This window comes from Phaethon aethereus (assembly GCF_964289735.1).
Source record: "Phaethon aethereus genome assembly, chromosome: 5".
NCBI lineage: Eukaryota > Metazoa > Chordata > Aves > Phaethontiformes > Phaethontidae > Phaethon > Phaethon aethereus.
In genome coordinates, this window is record NC_138579.1 from 43,496,459 (window position 1) to 43,517,741 (window position 21,283).

Below are 21,283 nucleotides of genomic sequence, written 5' to 3' on the forward strand. Positions count from 1 at the left end.
AGTGCAGCGCCGTGGCTGCACAGGACTGACTCAGGTTCTGGCTGCTCCATGAAGCTTAGGCTGTGAGCAACTGCCTTTAACAGATTTGAGCCTTTATTTCTGGGGCTGAAGCTGTGAAACCAAGGAACAATCTTTTCTTCTCCTTCACTTCTGCTCAGTCGTGGGAACACTGCTCTGCTGAAGTCGTGAACTGCCTGCAGCCTTCACTTGGCCAGTCAAGATGTTTCATAGAAAGTACCTAATGGGTATTCACTGGGATCAGTCTGTTTTGACCAGGCTCTGCTTCTTTCCAAACATCTAGAAAGTAATTTGATGGAAAAGAAAGAACACTACTCTCCCCTTGTTATTGGGACAGAGAACCTTTATCTGTAATTCTTGTTAGTTGGAACATTAAGGGTCCTTTTCTTCTCCCTTTTGCTGCCTAAAGGGCTGATGTTTTAAACCTTCCATAAAGTTTAGTAGCTGTCTGTACTAGTCTAGAGGATTGTCTTTACTTGATCAATTTAATTCCAGTGTTGCAATTTGCCATTCCCATACTTCCACTTCCATATATGATTGGCAGATTGAGCTCCCTGTTGCTGCTCATGCCAATACTCCCTGTATTTCAAGGTCTTAATTGTTTTATTTGTAAAATAACTCTTGTAATGGGCTTGGAACAGAGAGGACAAAACTCTCCGCAAGGCATCTCAGAGGATTTAGGTGGGCATCTGGTACTTACGCTACTACTAATGTTCACTGTGCCACTGTTGGATTAAGAGTTGTGGGTTGTCTCAGTTTGTTCAGGTTAAGGATATCAACAGCCATTCTGCAGGGAGAGGAGGGGCTCTCTCTGTTACAGTCTAATACTATATGCCATCTAAACTGTTTTTATTGTTTCTGTAAATGCAGAAATACAGTACTTTTCAATGGCAGCTAAATTCCAGGTATCAAAAGCAACTACCTGAAGTAAATGTTGCACTCTTGAAAGATCTGTTTCATGGTCTGTGATGATAAACGTTACCTTCTTTAAAATAAGCACTATTCTGAACCCTTATCTGGAAGGCTGTTCTTAACAGTTGTTACTGTATATGATGTAAAGTTTGGATTTGCTGTGTTTGATTATTTCATTATTAAGAACAAAGAAGTTTTAAAAGTTGTGTTGTACAGTGACTGCAGCATTGTGTTTAAGGGCCTGTTGATCTTTAACTGGGGCCTTGCAACCAAGCTCATTTTGTCAAGGCATCTACCCATCTTGGGTAAATGTTTTCCATTGTGTAACTTCACAGTTGTGTTACTTTCTAAGTGACAGTGCTTTTGTTGTTGTCTCAGTCTAAGAAACCTGACTGATAGCGCAACTACTCACTTTTGCCCTTTCATTCTGTTTTCTTCACCGAGACTGCTTCCTACTATATACATCTATACTGTGTGTAACAGTGCTAAACTGTCTTGCTTCATTTAGCTAAGTGTCCACCCCCAAGAGGAAAAGCAAGCTGTCAGTTATTTTTTTTTTTAGTATTATCTTTACAGCTGTAAAGGAAAAACTTCTTAAATAAAAATAAAGCTGAAATTCAGAAATACATGTTGTACGGATCATTGATAATATCATGAGAGTCATAAGCCTACTTCTTTTCCTTAGATTATGTTTGCAGAAAAAAAACCCATCAGATTATCTTGCTTGGGTCCTGGTTCATTATGAAGCATTAAATTAATGGTTCCTCATATTATGTTACTTAGCATGAATTTAAACAAATAATCATATGTGCTAAATAATTGCTGGCAAATTTTTAAACTACATTTCTCTAATCTTTGGAACTGGGGGGACCTCTGCTCTGTTGAGTCAAGCTCTGGGCCTTCATGTCTGTTTGTCAAATGATGTGTTTTCTTGCCACTGACTATTGCCTGACGTACCTGCTGATGCAGCAGTACAGTGTTCTAAGTAAATTTTGTTTTAAGAAGCAAGCCATGTAAAATAAATGCATTAGCTTCAGTAATTTGAGATGAACATTTACCAAGATACCAACTTCAATGTATGGGTGCATTATGATTCAAGTGATGTTTATAAACCTTTGATTCCTGAAAGATTCAGCATTTGATCCTACAGCCTGGCTCAGATTCAAATTCCTTAATCTACAATTGATCAGTGAATATTTGTTTTTCTTATTCTAGTGTAGAACCTAATCTCCTTTAACTCAACATCTTGAGAGATGTGTTCTAGCTTCAAGTGCAGCCACGGCCAATGTGGCTTGGGAGGGATGTATTCTCTATTTAAATGAATACCAGCCACTTAGAAAGCAAGTCCCAAGGTCAGGCATTCTTATGTTAGCTAACCAGCAGCTGTCTTCACTGGAATCTAAAGACAAAAACAACTGGAAAATGAAACAAATTAAGGTGGTTGAACAGGCTACTGAAGTAACAATCATACTGTGAATCTTCTAGAAGCTAGTGTAAGGGTTAGCAATCCGTAACAGGTTTTGGGAAGCTTGTAGCAATGTTGGGGGCCACGGCTCCATCAGCACAATCCTCACGAGATGGTGGTGTGCTGCTGTGTTACAGCACTTCTCAAAACTCCTCTCAGCAGCCCCTACAAGGAAGGTTGTGTATCCCTGGGAGTTGTGACATGCCAACCACAGAGGAATTTTTCAGAAATGTAGTTGCCAAAACAATAAACAATCCACATAGATGAAATGGTTTTCTGAGGGGCTTGTTAGTTTTAGTCAATCCATAAAAGCAACAGAAGCTTTCTGCTATCATCTAAAACCACCCTTGAAGCTTTTTATCTTATAAGTTGCTCATCTTCACATGAGTGGAATAACAATTTCTCTTCAGTTGCCTTCCAAGAAGTCAGAGGGTCTTGTGCCTGAAGTCTGCTGGAACAGCTGGACCCAAAGCGTATGAGAGTTTAGCTCACATTAAGTTTTGACAAACGTACAACAAGTACAAACACAGCTCAGAAGTGGAGCGTGGTTTATAGAAAGTTGGTTAATTTGTCTTCTGAACAAACGACACATCCAGTTTTAGTGCATTCTCAGCCTGTGCTGCTTTATTGCTAAAAAAATTTGTATACAGGTGCAGAGTTTCCAAGTTCATCTTTAAACAGTTCCTCTTTACAGTGTCAAAAGAATAAAATCTTATCTTGAAATCCTCAAGGATGCATAGATATAAAAGCAAGCTGCCTTTTGGAAAAACATCAGAATTTGCAGGGAGACATTCTTTCACTGTTACCATGTAAAAAATGTGTGCAGTGGGAGTACACAGTTCCTAGTGACACCAGTAATTTATTAATCCATGTGAGCATGCCATCAGAAGTTCAGCATAAGAAGTATTTTCTAGCCTGTTTTTAAGTACTAAGGTATTTTTTAAGAATCTATAACTATTAGTTTTTCTCTGCTGTTGCATCATACTTTTCAAAAGGGGGATATCTTCACTGATATCCTGAAGTAGCTTATTCCCCACATTTTGTATTGAAGGAAATAAGCATTAACAACCAATACTACAACTTACTCATCACACAAAAGAAAATACATTTAACAGAGTTTTAAACCATGCGAAGTGTTCTAAAGAATACAGGTTAAGAATTAGGTGACCATGGTTAACTGCTGGGCTAAACTTGTTTTAAAAATTCCCTTTTCGCTTCAAGAAGTTGGCTCAAAGGGTTTCATTTAGTCTGACTTCTGATACCATAAAAGTTATCTTCTCTTATAATATTCCTATCTTCATTTGGCAATTGTCTAACTAGGAAGAGCATTCACTAGGAAAATGCCACCCCCGTTTAAACCCAAATCGCGGTGCTTTATGGATGGTTGGCTATGAGGTATTAACAGGAATTAACTTGACACACAGTTTCTTCCTCCAAGACACTTCCTCTTTCTATTTAAGAAAGAGGACTGAGCCTCTTGTACATGGAGAAGTGTTCTGCACAAGTTAAGCCCACCTACAAAATTAAGCTAAGCTTAAGTATGGAATTCTGGAGTAACAAGCTAGTATTATACATGTTTGAACAATTTTAACCTTGGAAAAGTGTTAGTGATGTAGGCTATGCCACACATTCTATGTTATTTTCAAACTGCCAGCAGAAATTCACCACATTATCCACTAAAAGACTTGGGAAATATTACAGAGAACACACTAAAAGTTTACAGAAAGATGGCACCCAAATTCCCTTTTATTTAATAAGTGAAATAAAGAAAAAAAGACTATTACAACCTGTGTTGCAGAAGATAAAGACCTTCAGTGATCAAATCTAATTTTCTGTTCTTAAAAATCTCTTTAAAGAACTTAAAAAATATACAAGATTACCAGTATTTTCAGGTTCATTCCTGCAGATGCCATTATTGCTGGCTGGTACCAGTATGCCTCAGTACAGCTGCCTATGTGGCTAGAGAGTTACCTGAAAATACTGTCTATTAAAAAAGCTATTCAACACCTGAAATATATGTACTGTGCTTATTAAATTTCAGTCTTCTCCAAATAATTTCTCTCACCACACCCAAGCTTATTACCTACTGTCTGGCAAATACTACACTCTATTTGAGAATCTTTTCATGCGTGTGTGTTGTTTTCTGGTTTTTTTTGTTTGGTTGTTTTTTGTTTTGGTTTGGTTTTTTTCTCCTTCCATCATCAGTTACTCCCCCCTGCACCTTGTAAGAAACTCTGCACCCTTTTCCTTGCTACAGCTGCAGCAGGTGAGAAAACCTCATCTCGCCCTTAAACATGCTTAGTTCATGCCCTGCTTTCTACATGCTCAGGGCACTAATATGAACCAGACAAGAGGTCATAAAGGTGAGTTCTGCTGATCCTGGTTCCTGATTTACAGTTTTGGTGCCATGCTTCTGTCCCTATCTATACATTCTGCCCTTTCTCTACAGAGGCAGCACATTCTCTAAAAAAACCCCAAATTTGAGAATCAAAGCAGGAAATTCAAGCTATTGGTATATAATTCCTATTGCTTCATTATTTATAAATGCATATCTCAATTTACTGGTAATAACTACATTACACTAGACATTTTGAATCATGCATAATTAGAATACTAGCTCTAAGATTTGGTTTGTGGGCCTGTGCTGCTTTCATTCAGTTTCTCCATGCCTAAGGCATTACAAACTAGCCATCTTTTATTTGACCTGCAAACACACTCATTTGGAGGGGAAGTGGAGAGAAGCAGACAGGATTTACACAGGATACGCTAAACAGTACTTTATAACATTAAGTTACCTTTTATCTTCTAAACCTGTCTATAGTATAACCTGGTACATTGGCTCAGAGACAGAAACACACTCTACTTATGTCACGAATAATGATACTTTCTCTAAAACTCAGGAGAAAGTGTAGAGCAGATTGAAAGGGAATAGACATCAGACTCCATGGTTAGTGTTCTGCACTGTTAAACGAGACGCCCTGGTTCAAATGCTGGCTTTTGTGTGCCAGTCAAAGCGCTACAGGGGCAAAATTCTGGATCATTCAGTAAAAGAAATCCAACAGAATCTAACCTGAACTGCCATTAAGCAGCTCTGTAGCTGAACAGCAAGCAGGATTATTAGTTTTGGAGGAAGACCAGACAGTTTCCCAGGGATGCAGGAAGCTGTTCCTTCCAAGATTGGTAATCCATCAAAAACTGTTCTTCTCTTCCACGTTTTTCCTTTCTGTGCCCAAAAATCACACTGCCAGCTCTTGACAATGTAATCCCTGTGTAAAGTATCACTGTCTTGAAGCTCAGTACTATTTCTTGCCACTCACTATCAAGAAGTCTTTACAAGACTTTCTTTTTTGTCCTACATTTGACAATTATCTTCAGTTGTGGAAGGTGCAATTCCTGAAGGTGCAATTCCCAACACAAGTACTGGCTAGACCTTCTGCAGCAGCACTATTGGGTATGGAAACGGCATATACTTGTATCATCTGGGTTTAGTACTGCTAAAGGAGGCATGTCAGTACCAGTCACTACACCTTTGATATCCCACACTGAAATGTGGTAGCATCTACACATCCACTTAGTTTTAGAAGCAGTGAAATCAAGGGGGTTGGAGCAAAAGTCATGCCATAGTACAAGAGTTTAAAGGCAAAGGGATTCCTTTTGTTGCTGTGAATAGTAATTCCTAGTCTAGTAGCCCATAAAATACAGATAATGTAAAAAGTCTGAACTGGGAAGAATATGCAGATATACATTGCCTGGCTACATCAGTCTTGATTTCCTCTCCCCTTCTCTAAATGAATAAACCCTTGAGGAATTCTGTTCAGCCACAAAGTTTATACTTCTGAAGTAGGAACATCACTCTGCTTTCATTATTATTTCATTATTATGTAAATGTACTTGCTGAACACAGACTAGAATAATTTATAATTTCTCTGTTATCTGATTACATTAATCAAATTAACGTCCCCTATGGCCAGGTGCTAATTTTATCAATAATTCAATAGCTGGAATTTAAACTGATTACAACTTTCCAGATCAATTAGCTTTTCATACACATATTTCATATTAGCCTACATTTAATTTAGACATCCTCATACTTATCTTGGTTACTTTATACTGCAAAAATGCTCACAGCCATCACAGTCCCATTATCAACTTAGGAAGAACCAAAGAGCTTCATATCCATCATTTCGGAACATTAGAAGCCTCTGTTTAGCTCTAAGTTACAGTCAAAATTACTTCAGTTTTCTAGAAGAAATCCAGCCAGATAGATATAAACCTCTGATGTAATAATTCTGCTCAGAATACATTATTATCTGTCAGGCCATATTGTCTCTACAGACTACATATCTGCACTGAAAACAGTGTCAACTATAGACATTGTAGAACTCTTGTGGTTCTTTTATGTAACCCTTTGATAGCAAATACTTTGTTGAGTGCAGAGGCTACAGCTGTAAATCAATAACCCCTGTGTTACAAAAAGTTTCACAGTACTTGCCTCTGCAAAACTTCAGGCATCAACAGAAATCAATTATGGTCTGAAACAGTGTTTAGCAAGGCTAAAATTATTTTTTGCTGTAAAGTACCATTTTTAGAATTCTACAATTGTGCTTGGGGTGTGCAAACATTTTAAGTGTCAAGTGTTCTCTAATTTTTTATTTAAAGACCATCTCAGATTGGTCTTTTTAAACAAAGAAAAAAAACCCAGTACTTCCCACAATAAAGGCTTCTAACTTCAGAATCAGCTTCTCTTCACAGTCCAGTATTTGGAAGGATTTAGTTTCTTCTCAGAGAAACAGAGCAAGTGCTAGACTACAAAAAATAAAATAAAATATACAGAAACTTCAGCTATCCTTTCAAAAAGAACTGTCTGCCCTTCCCCCAGCACTCATCAACCGTGCTTCAGACATGTAACAAAGCTAATTTTTTTTTTTATGCCACGTTCATTAACTAAGTATTCAAGTGCCAAATTCCCTCCAATGAGAGGAACGTAAGAGGAATTCACCCATCTTCTCAGGAAGAGACTCTTCATGCAACTCCCTGCAGCACAGAGCGCCACAAACTTATTTGGTTATTACCCACTTACTCTACTGTACAGTCTTGCTAATGCAAGTTATTTACTATCACATGCAAAACAATTATTGCTACTAAAGTTCTATTTTCTTATTAAATCATTTTATGGCTTTGTTTGCATCAGGGATTCTTCCCCCTACGTACTGTGCTATTTTGCATTCCAGTTTCAGAGGTATTTTTCAATTGATTCTCCCAAGCACTAACCTACTTTATTCAATGGTACAGCTACTTCCATTTAGAATTGAACCTAACTCTCAGCACAGGTCCGCCAGAGCTCTGCTGTAAATGGCCCACATGTCCAATTTTTTTGGAAATGTATTAGATGCAGAGGGTTATTTGTTTGTTTGTTTCTTCCCTGTTACATACATCAACTCTGCACAGATTACTGGTTTTGCACCAAAGTACATGCTTCTTGACTAATTACTTTAGAGATATATCTTACCAAAATTACAAAACCAAGCTACCCATTCCCTCCCTCCCCCTAATGGCCATTTACAGGCAGGTCTCAGGAAAAAAAGATGCAGTATCCTCTCTAAGCTGAAAGAGAATTTTGTTCTTGTAAAAGAGAAAAATGCATGAAGAGTAACACTGGCACCAAATAAAAGACTCTTCCCTAGGAAATCAGAGGATGCCATCCACAGAGCATTGCATATCTCAGGAATCATACCAGTCTCTTATTTGACCAGTCTAAGCTGCCCATTGAGTGCTAAATCATTTGGACTTCCCCTGGTCTAAACTTTCCTTCTGAAAAAAGCAGAGGGAGAGGCAGAAATTATTAAAATTGAGCTTAGAGCTGGAAAGCAACACTGGAAGTTACCTCAAATACAGGATATTGAATTCTAAATAATACAGGGGTGAGGAATCTCTGATCCACAGGCTAGAGATAGCCTGCTGCACAGATACAGTCTGCAATGCTGTTTATCAACAGCCCTTGACCTTATATTCTCTCTCATTATTATTAACATTAAGATGTATGTAAATGCAGGATCCACCAAAGGTGTTAAAAGATTCACTAGGACTTAGGCAAAAAAGGTTCCCCATTCCTGCAATAATGGGTAAAAGTCTTCTATGCATAATTGGCAGATAATATTTTGCAACCATTAACTTACTATATAATGAGGATAATGTTTAACTAGATATAACAATTATATAGTCAGATTTGGAAAAGAATTAACAGATTTTACAAATGATCTTAAGGTAGCAGAGATGTGTACAAAACACACGCAAACTCCTTAGTGTATTCATACTTTTCTGAGTATATCACAGGATAGGTAATAATAAAATGGAAGAGTGCTGCACATGGAAGAAAACACCTTTGACAAAGACTAAAAACAAAAGAATCCTACTGATAGAGATGAGAACTCTGGACACTTACATACACTAACTTACTATTGCAGTTGGACAGACAGACTAAAAACAAAAAGTCAACTATGATTCTATGAAGCCTATTAAGCAAATGCATTCCATTTCTAAAGACAGCATTGCCATTGTCAAAGGGAGGATACTGCATGTTTAGACCATGTTTGTGACATTTCTATTGTATCCTTTCTATTGTTAATTACATTATCATCACTGTTTATTAATAAATTTGTCACTCTGAAATTGTAAAAATACTACTAGGCTCATGCACTGATCCTAACATGGCACTACAGTTTGCTACAAAGCACTAATGCTTATGGAACTATACACATCTCAAAATGGAAGACATTGGTGATTTTGTTGTTTTCAAACAACTTGTAACATCATTTTGTCCACAAGTATTAAAATATATATGTATATATATATGATCTATTGCACATGCCCCTTGTTTTTGTAATCTTTCACCTGGGAAGATTTCCAACCAACATAGAGAAAAAGTGGAGCAAGAAAAAGTAAGTAGGCTGAGGCAGCATTTCCTAACACGGCAGTTTTATAAAGGGGCTGGTCGGAAAGGTACGGCAATGGAGGTCTTCTGGGCATGCACTATTGGAGTATTACTTCTGTGAAAGCCACAGATCCTTAGCCCTGCCTAAAATATTATGTTCCAAAATTAAACTTGAAAACTAATGTTGTTACATTGTCATGGATAGGAGTCAGGATATATCAGCAATTATATTTTTTTGTTAGGAGCTTAAAGTGTATATTCTCTAGTCAGACAAATTCTTAGTTTTTCTACATGACCAAAGGAAACAGAAAGACATTCCTGTCCCCCAAGTATTTCATCATCAAGCTCTGCAAAAAACAACTGCTAGCTCTAATGTCAGAAGGATAAGTATAGGCAGAAGAAAAGGAAATTCCTGGATTTAAAATCAGATGTTTCTTATACCAGATACCTCCCAACCACTTATAATACTATGATATTGCCAGTACTTTCCATCACTTGAGATGAATCCTGCTTCTGCAGACATCTACATTAAATCCCATTGGTTTCAACATAAGGAGGCCCTAAAAGGAAGTATACTTTTCTAGTTGCCTCTAATGACAGAAAATTAACACCATATTCAGCAAAGAAATCCCATGTTCTTAAAAGAAGTCAGGCCAAGCTGGTGGTTGCCTCATCAAGATCAACATAACTTATCTAAACTAATAAAAGAAACACAGATCATCACAATATTACACAGAATTTTAGTGCACGTTACAGTTGGCATTATTTTGATACACAGGGTCTTGCCCACCACTCTTTAGCTCACGTGTCTGATCTTCATGAAAACAAAAAAAAAAATGGGTAAAGCTGCCATTAAATCTTATTGTTACAATGCAAGTCTAAACACAGCCTTAACTCAACTCTACTCTGAAGATTAGGATCAATATCAATGCTTGTCTTTGCTATGGAACTTGGTCTCATAAAATGTCACCACATTTTAAATATCAGAATGCTGCCCTTGCAATCTATTATTAAGATTTAAGAAGGAGTTCAACTGTTGGCTTTTTCAGCCATTTTCAGGCTGTCTGGCTCTCTCCCGCAGTTTTCCAAAGGAAAAACAGAACAAAACAAAAAAAATCTAACACACCCCCCAATCAAGCTACTATCTCCCAAAACCTATTAACAGAACCTATACAACTTTATTTGATCCAGATTTCAAAATAGTATTTTAAGCTAGTAAGTCACATTTTCTAAATCACAAGCTTGGAATAAGGTGCACTAAGAAGAGCTCCAGATTTGAAGTGGAATAGAATATGTATCCCAGTTCTATTTTTTTTTTTTTCCCAAGAAATCTTACTTGCCATATAGAATACAATGCAGGGAGCATGCAAACAATATACGCTCCCATCTCAGAATGACAGAAAACATCCTATATAATCACAAATGATGGAGACAAAGAATCTTGTGTAAACATAAGAACAACAGATTGCGCCTTAGTTTGGAAAGGAATAAGAGGAACCAGAAAAAGGCCCATCTTAAGTATTTTTGCTCTCTCTCAGCTGACCCCTCTGACATGGCTAACAGTCCATTCTCTTGGGCCCATTTCTACCCAGATGGTGGAAACCTACAGATCATCTCAGTCACAGAGGAATCAAAAAGCTGATTCCATCAGCAGTATGAAAAGCTGAAACTGTGCCAAGGAAGCTGAGTCGATAAAATACAACTTTACACTTCTGGTCTCTTTCATCCCAACAGAAGCTCATTTCTTCAGTAAAAAAAGTTCTGCCCCATCTCTTCTACCATTGAATGTTTTTGTTCCTTTTGCTGCTAAGGATTTGTAAAAAGACAGAGGGAAGGAATGATTTAATGTAAACCTAATCATTATTCTCTTACCCCAGAGGCCTTTAAAGCTTCGTTTTTCTTTGCTAAAGATGAAATGGTGCAGATAATTTCTCCTTCTGGTGAAAGCTCTTCATATCCAGCACTGACGTAAGTTTACACATGCAAATACACATTTTGATCACAGACTGGGACGATGCATTTACACACTACAGACAAGGTGATTCTGCGTTTGTTCCTGTGCATTAGCTGCTTTATCTGAGTTGACATCAGGACATCTATCTACAAATTCAAGCCTGGGCCCTGGACTAGAAGATACCTGCATGGGATGTCCCCAGCAGTTTGGTAAGTTTCTTCCTCATGTTAGAGCAGAAAATATGTTCTGGTTTTCCTGCTGCAACTTTTCAGACATGTCAAGGCAGTTTGACATAGCCATGCATGCAGACACTTTATCTGCTAGGAATTCCAATATGACACAGTGAAGTACTTAACCTTCCTAAAATGAAGACGGAGATACCAGTGAAGAACACCGGCTTCCACTTGCATCTGATTACAAGGTATTTCTCATTTTAAAAAAAAATGCAGAAAGCTGAATGAAGAGCTGGCATGGAAGGGATTTCTTCAGGGAAAAAAATGGTGATTTCTGTTACTCTGCTTTTGAGTTTAGATAAAACAGTGGGGTACTTCTGTGGGAGAAGTCATCTGGTGAATCAAATGTTGGGCGAGATGGTTGAAACAGGAAGTGGAGAGATCTTTGTTCATTCAGCTCCATGGAAGTTGAAGGACAGGTTTTTGCTTGCTAGAAGAGAAACATTCACATCTCACAGCCTATGAGCAAGCTACAGGATCACCTTCTTGAATGTCAGGAGAGTATCTGGAATCCCAAAATAAAAAAACAGATGAGGTAGTTTAGAAAACAGAATAAAATACATTCAACATTAAAATGCCCACTGGTTCATTACTTTAAAAGCCTGACTCTAATGGACAAAATTAGCTGGCCTCACAAACTGCAATAATGCCTTGCTCTGTAAGATTTTATATTTAACTGTGGATGTCCATAAGCTGGCTAAGGAAACACTACAGAAATGCTGAACTACATGCTTACTCAGAAGCAGTGCATCCAAAAATACACCAGTGTTATTTAGCTATGGGGTTTCTTAACTGTGGCTCCAACACATAGCATGACAACATTGAGGTAGCACCAGTATATCTGGTATATATCTGCTATAGCAAAAGAGATGACAAAGAGACACCATAAACTATGTAACTGTCAGTGCTGCGGAGGAAAAAAGCACTTACGACAGTTGTAAGATCACACAGATTAAATACGTACTTTTAATAATTTCTCCCCACCTATTCACAGTGTAGGCATACTTCAATAACTGTCATCTTGTCACTGATCTCCTGGCCTTTCATCAGTGACGCTCACCTGGTATCACCTAGTCACAGTAGCTGTTAAGACATGATTTTTTTTTTTTTTTTGCGCAAGTTTGATGCCAGCCTGGATTGGAAGGTAATGCAGGTGCACTGCTGCATACCTAGTGCCAGAAACATTTATTCTCCTGCACTACAATGAGAGATGTGAAAGAAATTTTTTTCTTTGGTTTCTCTGTCTCACATACAAGAACATGAGGATACACCATATTTTCCAATCCCTTCCTCTCTTGTCTCTGTCTGTATTTCTCATCTTATTCTAATTACCTTAACCCTTTAGTTGATCAAGTTCAGAAATAATCTTCCAGTGACAATTTTCAGCTTGTATGTTAGAAGTAGCGAGTAGATCATGAAAATGGAAATACAGCACATGTCACCATCACTTTCTCTCTGAGGCACTCAAATATTTCAGCTGATCATGAGCTTGACCATCCATGCTCACACTGTTGGGAAAGTCTTATTCTTGTTATGAAGATGGGGAAAAACAGACCTGGAGAGTTGCAACAAAAAATGCCAAAGGTTTGTGGCAGGGCTGAGAACGGAATATAGCACTGTTAGACATCTTAACTACCAGAATATCTTTATTTCCTTCACTGGAAAAAATAAATAAAATAAACCAAAACTCCAGAAGTTGCCATCCTTAGACATTTTTAATGTACTTTTTTATATTTGATAATTGACATTTGGTTATGTTATTGTTCTTCCAATACTACTGTTTAACAAATACAACTTAAGATAACTACTCCAAGTTAAGATAATTACACAATTAGCACCTCTTAGCAGAGCAAAATGTCATCATGGGACAGGAATTCTGTAACTTTAAAAGCATTTATTCTTGTTAGAATATATAGTTAAATCAAAGTTTCTTTCAAGTGATGCCACATGAAAGCTGACACTGTGGCGACATTCCAGTTCTCTGAAAGTATCCTAGGAAAAATTAAAAACTCAATGACTGATTCCTTTGGACAGACAAAAAAAAAAGAAAAAGAAAGAAATTTAAAAAAACCTAAATCAACCAACAAACCTGACAAGTTTAGTACCTGGTATTTAGTACCTAAATAACCTTATTATTACTCACCATTATTTTTGATCAATCCACATCCACTCAGTGAGCCTAGAGTGAGAGAGATGAACAAATGAAATTAAATTTGCGTCTAGGAAGCTCTTCAGATCATACACAATTATCTGCACATGACACAAAAGATTAGCTGTACCTTCCAGGAACTAGTTAACATTTTTAGACATTCTACATAAAACATGCTGATGTTACTTTTCAAATTATCTAGCCACATCATTCCTTTAGTTTAAGGGAAAGGGATGGTCAAGGGAATTGGGCCCAAGTATAGAAGACCCCGGACATACAAACTTTAACTAAGAATAGGCTGGGAAGGAGAAGCATATACCCAAAACACAACTGAAAGGCTTTCATTCAGAAACTAGTCTGTCTCCTGGAGTAAAATCAAGTGTACCATTCATTCCACAGAATGTAGTTTATACAGTACTTTCTGTACTGTATTCCTTTCTTCCCTGGAATTTGTTGGTTTCTACTTTACTGAGAACAGCATACAGCCCACGCTCAACCAACTATACCTGGAGCACGAAGCATACACCACTACCAAAACTCTCTAACTGTGGGTATTCTGAAGATAAACGAGCTTGTTATGGTCAGCTGTCATCAACAGGCACACATTCCAGTTTCCAAAACATAGTCTCACACTAGCTTCTGTGAAGAAAACCAGCTCTATCCTGGCTGAAACCAGGACGATAGGAACTGAGAGGGACACAATTCCAACCTCCAGTAAGGCAAGAAACTCTTTCATGTTAATAACAAACCACTGTAGCAAGGAAGCATAATGACGGTTCTCAAAGATGCTGAGTTGACAACCCAGCTGGAAAAATAACCGATTGCTATAAGCAGAACTCTCTCATCAGACAGAACTCACATTATTAAAAACTCCCAGTATCCTCACCAAAGTATTAGTAGCTTCCACCCTCCTGCACAATGCAGCATTTCTGCACACACCAGGGATCTGCACCTTCAGAAAAAACTTAGTCAGCAGATGATCCCTAGCCCTGTATTTCAGGGTAGTTATTCCATTCTCATGTTGTCAATTCTGACCCTTCATATTTAAGTCCTCCCTCAAGAACCTGCCAAACACTATGTGACTTTGAGAGACTGAGGAACTAACAGCAAATGATTCACAAAACAATTCACTTGATAAGGAACAGTTACCAGGAACTCTCCCAAACTTACATATCGTAATGGAAACAATTCCCCATGCCAATATTTGAAAAGCTGGGTTTTCTTTCACTTATTCTAAAGCTACAAATAAACTAAACTAAACACTAAATAAAGGCTTATTATAAAAAAGCAACAGGTGACACTTAAAGCAACCCATACAGAGAAATGTTTCATTCAATACTGAAATTGTTTGCTTTAAAAAAAAATAGAAAAAAAAAAGTTGGTTAACAAGTTCACTGACTTTGGATGCCCCAGTTTATAACTGCTCTGCTTGATATGCTTTCTATCCAACTTTCATAGATTATGTGGGAGCAGAATTCACTCTAGTACCAACAGAACTCACAAATGTAACCGGATCGAAATCAAGGCTATTGAAAATTAGCAAACACTGAAATTGATGGTGACAGTATAAACTCTCCAGTTAAAATCTAGTGGAAACTATGAAGAAAAGGAAAAAAGAAAAAATACTATTTTTCTTGTTTCATACCTTATTTACTGAACATACAATCAGTTGATCTGGAACAAGAAACATTTGAGAAAACTCAGCATTATATATATATTAATCCTTTTCTGTGAAAAAATCTGAAAATATTGTTTTTGTTGAGTTTTTCCCTATTGCCCATTCATATTTTTTTTTGCTCTACTGTAACTAAAAGTTAGTTTCCATAAACTTTAAATCTCACATTCAGGTAGACAATTTCTTGGATACAGGCAACTCTACGAACTTCAAAGCCAAAAAGAGATAAAGAAACGTTTGATAAATAAATTTATCAGCAAAACCGTAGTATTTGTCTTCTCATATAGATCAACATGTCCTAATACAAATGGACCAATGGGGGGAAAAAAAAAAGTCAGTGTTCTGACATAATCAGCACACTGGAATTGGAAACTATACTAAAATGAATAGTGCACAGCTATACTACCGAGTTTCACCCCACCTCTCGCACTCTGTTTTAAGGTACCCTTATTTTTAATTAGATTGGTCAGCAAAAACTCAGATCCATCAAATCTGTCTTTCAAAATACTACCTTTCTCTCTCTCACATGCACACCCCGAGATGAGCGGAATTAAGAGAGACATAGAAAATGATTCCTCTCGTCTTCCCTAGAGCCTGAGAAGTAGGTGAGGAAGGAAGGATCTAGAAACAGGTTTATGTAGAAAGACCAAGACACAAAAACTTGAAAGTTAAATGTGGTAGAGGTGCGTGAAGATACAGAAAGCAAAATTAGCACTACAGATCACAAGTCCACTAAGGTCTTTCCAACGGCTTAAAAAGCCTCAAATTTAAGCTGAAAAGCTGATCACGACAAAAGTTTAAATTACAAACACGAAATACAACAGAAGTAGCTTACAGTCCTGGAAAAAATTAGCTGCCTTCACGCTCCTTTCACTTTCTAGGTAACTTTTAAAAAGGCATCTAAATCCAATCCACAAGGCAATGCAGCGAACTGTAATAAGGAAGACTAAGACCACTGTGATTGGAGAAAGAAAGGGAGTGCCCTGAGTGTGGAGGCACCAAAAGGAACACAGGGCAGGAACAGGGCTCTCAGAATGGCTTGTGTTAACAGCACCCAGGTTGGCAGGTCATCAAGACCTCAGCACATTCCCCTGCAATTTCAGAAGACACCTGGATCTGGAGACAAAGGACAGTTATAATTCAGAGTAAGACAGGGCAGAGACACAGACCACTGTCACCGCCAAAAGGCTACACAAAGGCATATCTGAAACCTAGAATGGCTGCCAACCTAGGAAGAGGTCAGAAAACATACAGACCTGCCTGTCCCTTGTCTTCTACATGGGATCCTGGTCTTAGTAACTGGACACATGCAACATAGTGCCAGATCGCTGGACACATGGCTTAAACACCCCTGCTATGCTGCTTGGCTGCTAGATAGACATCTTGGGCACTGCACACATTCTGCTGCTTATGAGATTGCCAACCTGAGTGACTGCTTTGTTTCACTGTATATTTTAAATAAAATCACCTTCCTCCCCTATGATGTTTCCAATGGATATTTACTACGCTGCTGTTACAACTTCATAACAGTACTTCCTACAGCTGCAGAGAAAATAGGGAAGAATGTTTTACAGTTGAGTTTTCTACTATGGTGTGTGTATTGCGGAATAATGTGCTCCTTGAATACTGTTCAGGCAAAGAAACATCCCTTCCTCCATATCCCATTTTAAAGAAATCCTCTTCTTTTTTTTTTTTCAATTCTCCAAAGACTGTACGGGCCCTCGCATCTTCCATTTACATAACCTCCGGCATGACAGGAGTGGTTTCAAACACTGTTCCGTTTCTAGTTTTTAAGAATGAATGTGGGAGGTGTTCAAGAGATACTCCAGGCTCTTCACAAACTCAGTCAGAATTTTTAGCCTTAGTTGGCTCACAATTTTTGATACCCCTGAAGGACAGGTCACCATCATAAGATGCATACCCTGTTTGTGCAAATCTTCACACTGCAGACTCACAGCACTGTGACAGCAACACTCACAGCAAGATTGTAAAACAGTGCATAAAGTTGATTTAACATATACCAGGGTAACAGAAAACTCTTGTGCGTTCAAAACAATTAAGAATAAATATTAATACAAATTAATTTACTTACTGCTAAAATAGCGTACAACTTCATGTAAAAGTAAGCTGATTACTTATTATTCTTTTAATTATAATATAAAGCAGAATTATCTTTATATGTAATACGCCAAAGGCAAATCCCCTGGCATATTTTAACAACTCATATATAGATGTGTATAAGTAGGAATACTCATCAGTAGCAGCATACTGTGCCTTAATGTTATGTTGCTCATAAGCTGCTATTACTGTTACTACGTGAATAATACAGAACATGAAATTGGTAAAATGTTCCTTAGGAAGTTCTTCGCATAAGCAGCTGCTGCTTTCAGAACTAACTTATATTTCTTTTGAGTTATTTCACCAGTTACAAACAACTGCTTCACTATTAGATTACGTAAGATAACACACCACATCTCCACAAGATCTAAAGCTGTGCTTCTCATTTAACCACTTCAATTTTTTTACTGTTACCCACCATGCATGTTGAAAATGCAGTCACTTAAAATTCTATGACAAACTCGAGATTTAAAGAATCGTTACCAAATATAGAACATAAGGAATCTCATGCTAGTGACAGCAACCCTTTTGCATTCAGTAAGAACTCCCCCCGTCCTTTTTTCTTTTTTATTTAAACACACTACCATTCTATAGCACTAAATTCCTCCAATAATTTTGAAAAATTCTGAGCATACCTGAGCTGAACATTACATGGAAAGGAGAGGGAGCGTTTTTAGTAATAGTTTCACATGTTTCACCATGTGTAAAGTCCTTTTCACTTTATTACTAACAATCACGTTAATTCATAAGGCTACAATCAATTCTCCTATCAATATAATCTCTCTACCCTCCATAAAACTTATTTTGCACTGTAGATTACCCCTACTTTCTGGTTTTGTCAAATGACTTGGAATCCATCTCCTTTTGCACTCCTTTGTCAGTGTGACATAAAAACATCAGAAAAGGATATAACTGTTCAGATTAGCAAAATCCATCTAGCACACAGATTCCGTGAATAACAACGATAACATAAGAGTAACTATAATCGGTGCTATTTTCGTAACCGGAGATGAAAAAACTAATTTCGGATGATACATTTTTGTTTCTCTTCTCCACTTAACGCCGTCAGCTGCAGCTGTTCACCGAAAGCGTGTTCTTGGCTGTTCCAAACTCGGCTATAGGGTACTGCTGTGCAGGAAACAGGCTCTCCCTCCCACCCAGTACCAGTACCGCTGCCCGCCCGCCTGCCCGCTCTCGCCGGCGCTGCGGCACGCCCTCGCCCGCAGCTCCAAAGTTACTCGGGACTTTTCAGGGCGGCGAGGGGGTCTAACCGGCCCGGTGCCCACCCTTCAATCGCGCGCCAGCAGGTGTCCCCGGGGGGGCGCCGGCCATCACCACACGGACCCACCCCCCCATCGAGGCCACCCCAGAGCCAAGGCCGCGCTGCCGGCTAAGGCGGGCGGCTGATGTTGTCAGGGAGCCGCCCGGGAGCACTCACCGGTCCCAGTCCGGCTCGGGGCTGTGGCGGTAAGCAGCGGACGGAGCACGCCTCAGGAAGCGGCAGGTGCGAACATGCCTGGGCCCAGCCCAATCACGGAGCAGGACAAGGAGGCGGGTGCGCGGGAGCCTGGGCCCAGCCCAATCAGGGAACGGGGCACGAGGCACCGGGCTGGGTGCGGTCCCGCACCGGAGGTCGTTGTTCCCCGCCGCACTCACCTGAGCGCTGCCGAGGCCGCGCGGCCGCGGCCGGCACCGGCCTCTCCGCCTCTTCCTCTCACTCCGCCATCTTCCCCTCCTTACCTCGGCCACCCGGCGGGGGGCTCGCAGCGCCCGGCGACGCCGGGCCCGCCCACTCGGCCGCAAGCCTATTGGGTGCCGCTCCGATACATCAGCCATCCAGCTTTGGCGGTGATTGGTCACCAGTGCGATCCATCACGGGGGCTGGCCTCCCGCCTTCAAGACTTTCCTTTCTGATTGGCCCCGGGGAGGACACACGCCTGGAAAAGGATTGGCTCCAGCCGCGCGAGCAGGGCGGGCCTGGGGCGAACCCGCCGATGACCTCCACAATTAAAGGAGCTGCTCGCAGTCGGCGGGAACGCCTGCCCCACACCGCCCAAGGGCAGGCGCCCGCGGGGTGAGGTACCGCGGCCCGTACCAGGAGGGAAGGGGATTGGAGGAGCCGCTGCGGCCCCATTCCGGCAGCCCTGCCAGCACTCGCCTTGAGCTACGGGATTGGCCGCAGCCTACCCAGAGCTTGCGGTGCAGGCCGGCATTCGGCGTCGCGGGGCTCCCGGTCATTTCCTTGTACCCGGCTGGTGCCTGGCAGGCACGGCCTGTTCGACCCGGGATTCCTTTGAAGAACCCCAGGGCGCGACCGTTGGTGACCGTTGCTGACCACTCGCGCTGCTGCTGGCGCTCCTCCGTCCTCCATTACACCGCACAGCAGCGGCCCACCCCCGCGCCGGACTGCGTGTGAAATCCCGGCTGTGAACCACCACAGCCGCCTGCATGGGCCGTGGTTATGAAGCGATCTTGATTGCTCTGAATAGCTGCCTTTATTCATCCCGGCAGTTTTTGTGTCATCTGCAAAAAAAATTTTATTTTTTTTTTTTTTTTTTTAGCAGCGGTGATTTTACACTTCAAGCCAACGGGTGAATGTATTGAACACTGAAAAGTACTTACCCATTCAAGAAAACTCTCAAGAAACACCCCCATTTAACCATGATTCATCACAGACAACTATAAGGCATTTCAGTTGAAATCTTAATCCATTTAATACACGGTTTTCTACCACAGTGTTTTGATGCAGATTATCAGCTTAAATGAAACACTTCTGCCAATTTAAATATTATATCCACACACTATTTACAACCAAAGCTGTAGTTTCAAAGAACTGAAAGCTGAATTTTCAAGTAATTTTCCATTATAAATTTATGGAAACTAACATCATTTTTACTCCTGCTCTTCATGAGTCAAATCCCATATTCAGATTCTTTTGTTTTGCCCAGACTTGAGGGCAAGCTAATGGGCCTACAGCTATTTAAGTCAAAACTCATTTGCCACCTTTCAGTATTTATTAGCTATCAAACATATTTCTGCTTTCTGTAGTCTTCATTATACTCTAGGAGATAATGAAAACTAATTGTAACCATAGATTTCTGCAGCCAACCATCCAGAGATTCTCAGTATAACAAATCTGAGTGCAGATTGGAAAAATAAGACTTTACTTCCCATTTACCAGTAGAGTGGAAAATGGTTCATCTGTACTTAAATACCTATACCTTATATTCCTTTTTCAAAAGACAAAGATGAAATATAAAGTAGTTCTGCCTTTAAGCTGATAATCTTATCCCTTTTCCTGACTTTAACCTTCAAAAATGACCTCTGTTCTCAACAAGACTTAAGATCATTTCTACAAGCAATCAGGTATGCCAAAAATATTACTTTTGTGGAGATCTGCTTATATCTGTACAGCTTAGTTTTGAACAAATTCAACATAAATTCAAGATATCAGCTCTGTAAAACTTGTTTTTCTGCCACTTTTTAAGTTATATGTTAAATATATAGATTTCAGAACACCAAGTAAGACACTCGGTGGCTTCCATATGATTTATGCAGCTAACAGCAAAGTTAAATTCTGATAATTAGTTGGTTTATTATTGGAGGAGGGTTCGGTGGTCTTTATTTTGGTTGTGGGTTTTCTGTGCACTTATTTATGTTTGTGTTGAGTGTTTATGTTCACCTTAAAGCACATCAGCAAAAATACCTGATTTCTAGGATGGACATCACAAACTAGCATTTTTATTATGTACTCTCTAACTACAACAACACTACAGAGAGGGAAAAAACCCTAGATTGGAACCATGAAGAGGTGTAAAGCTCATGATG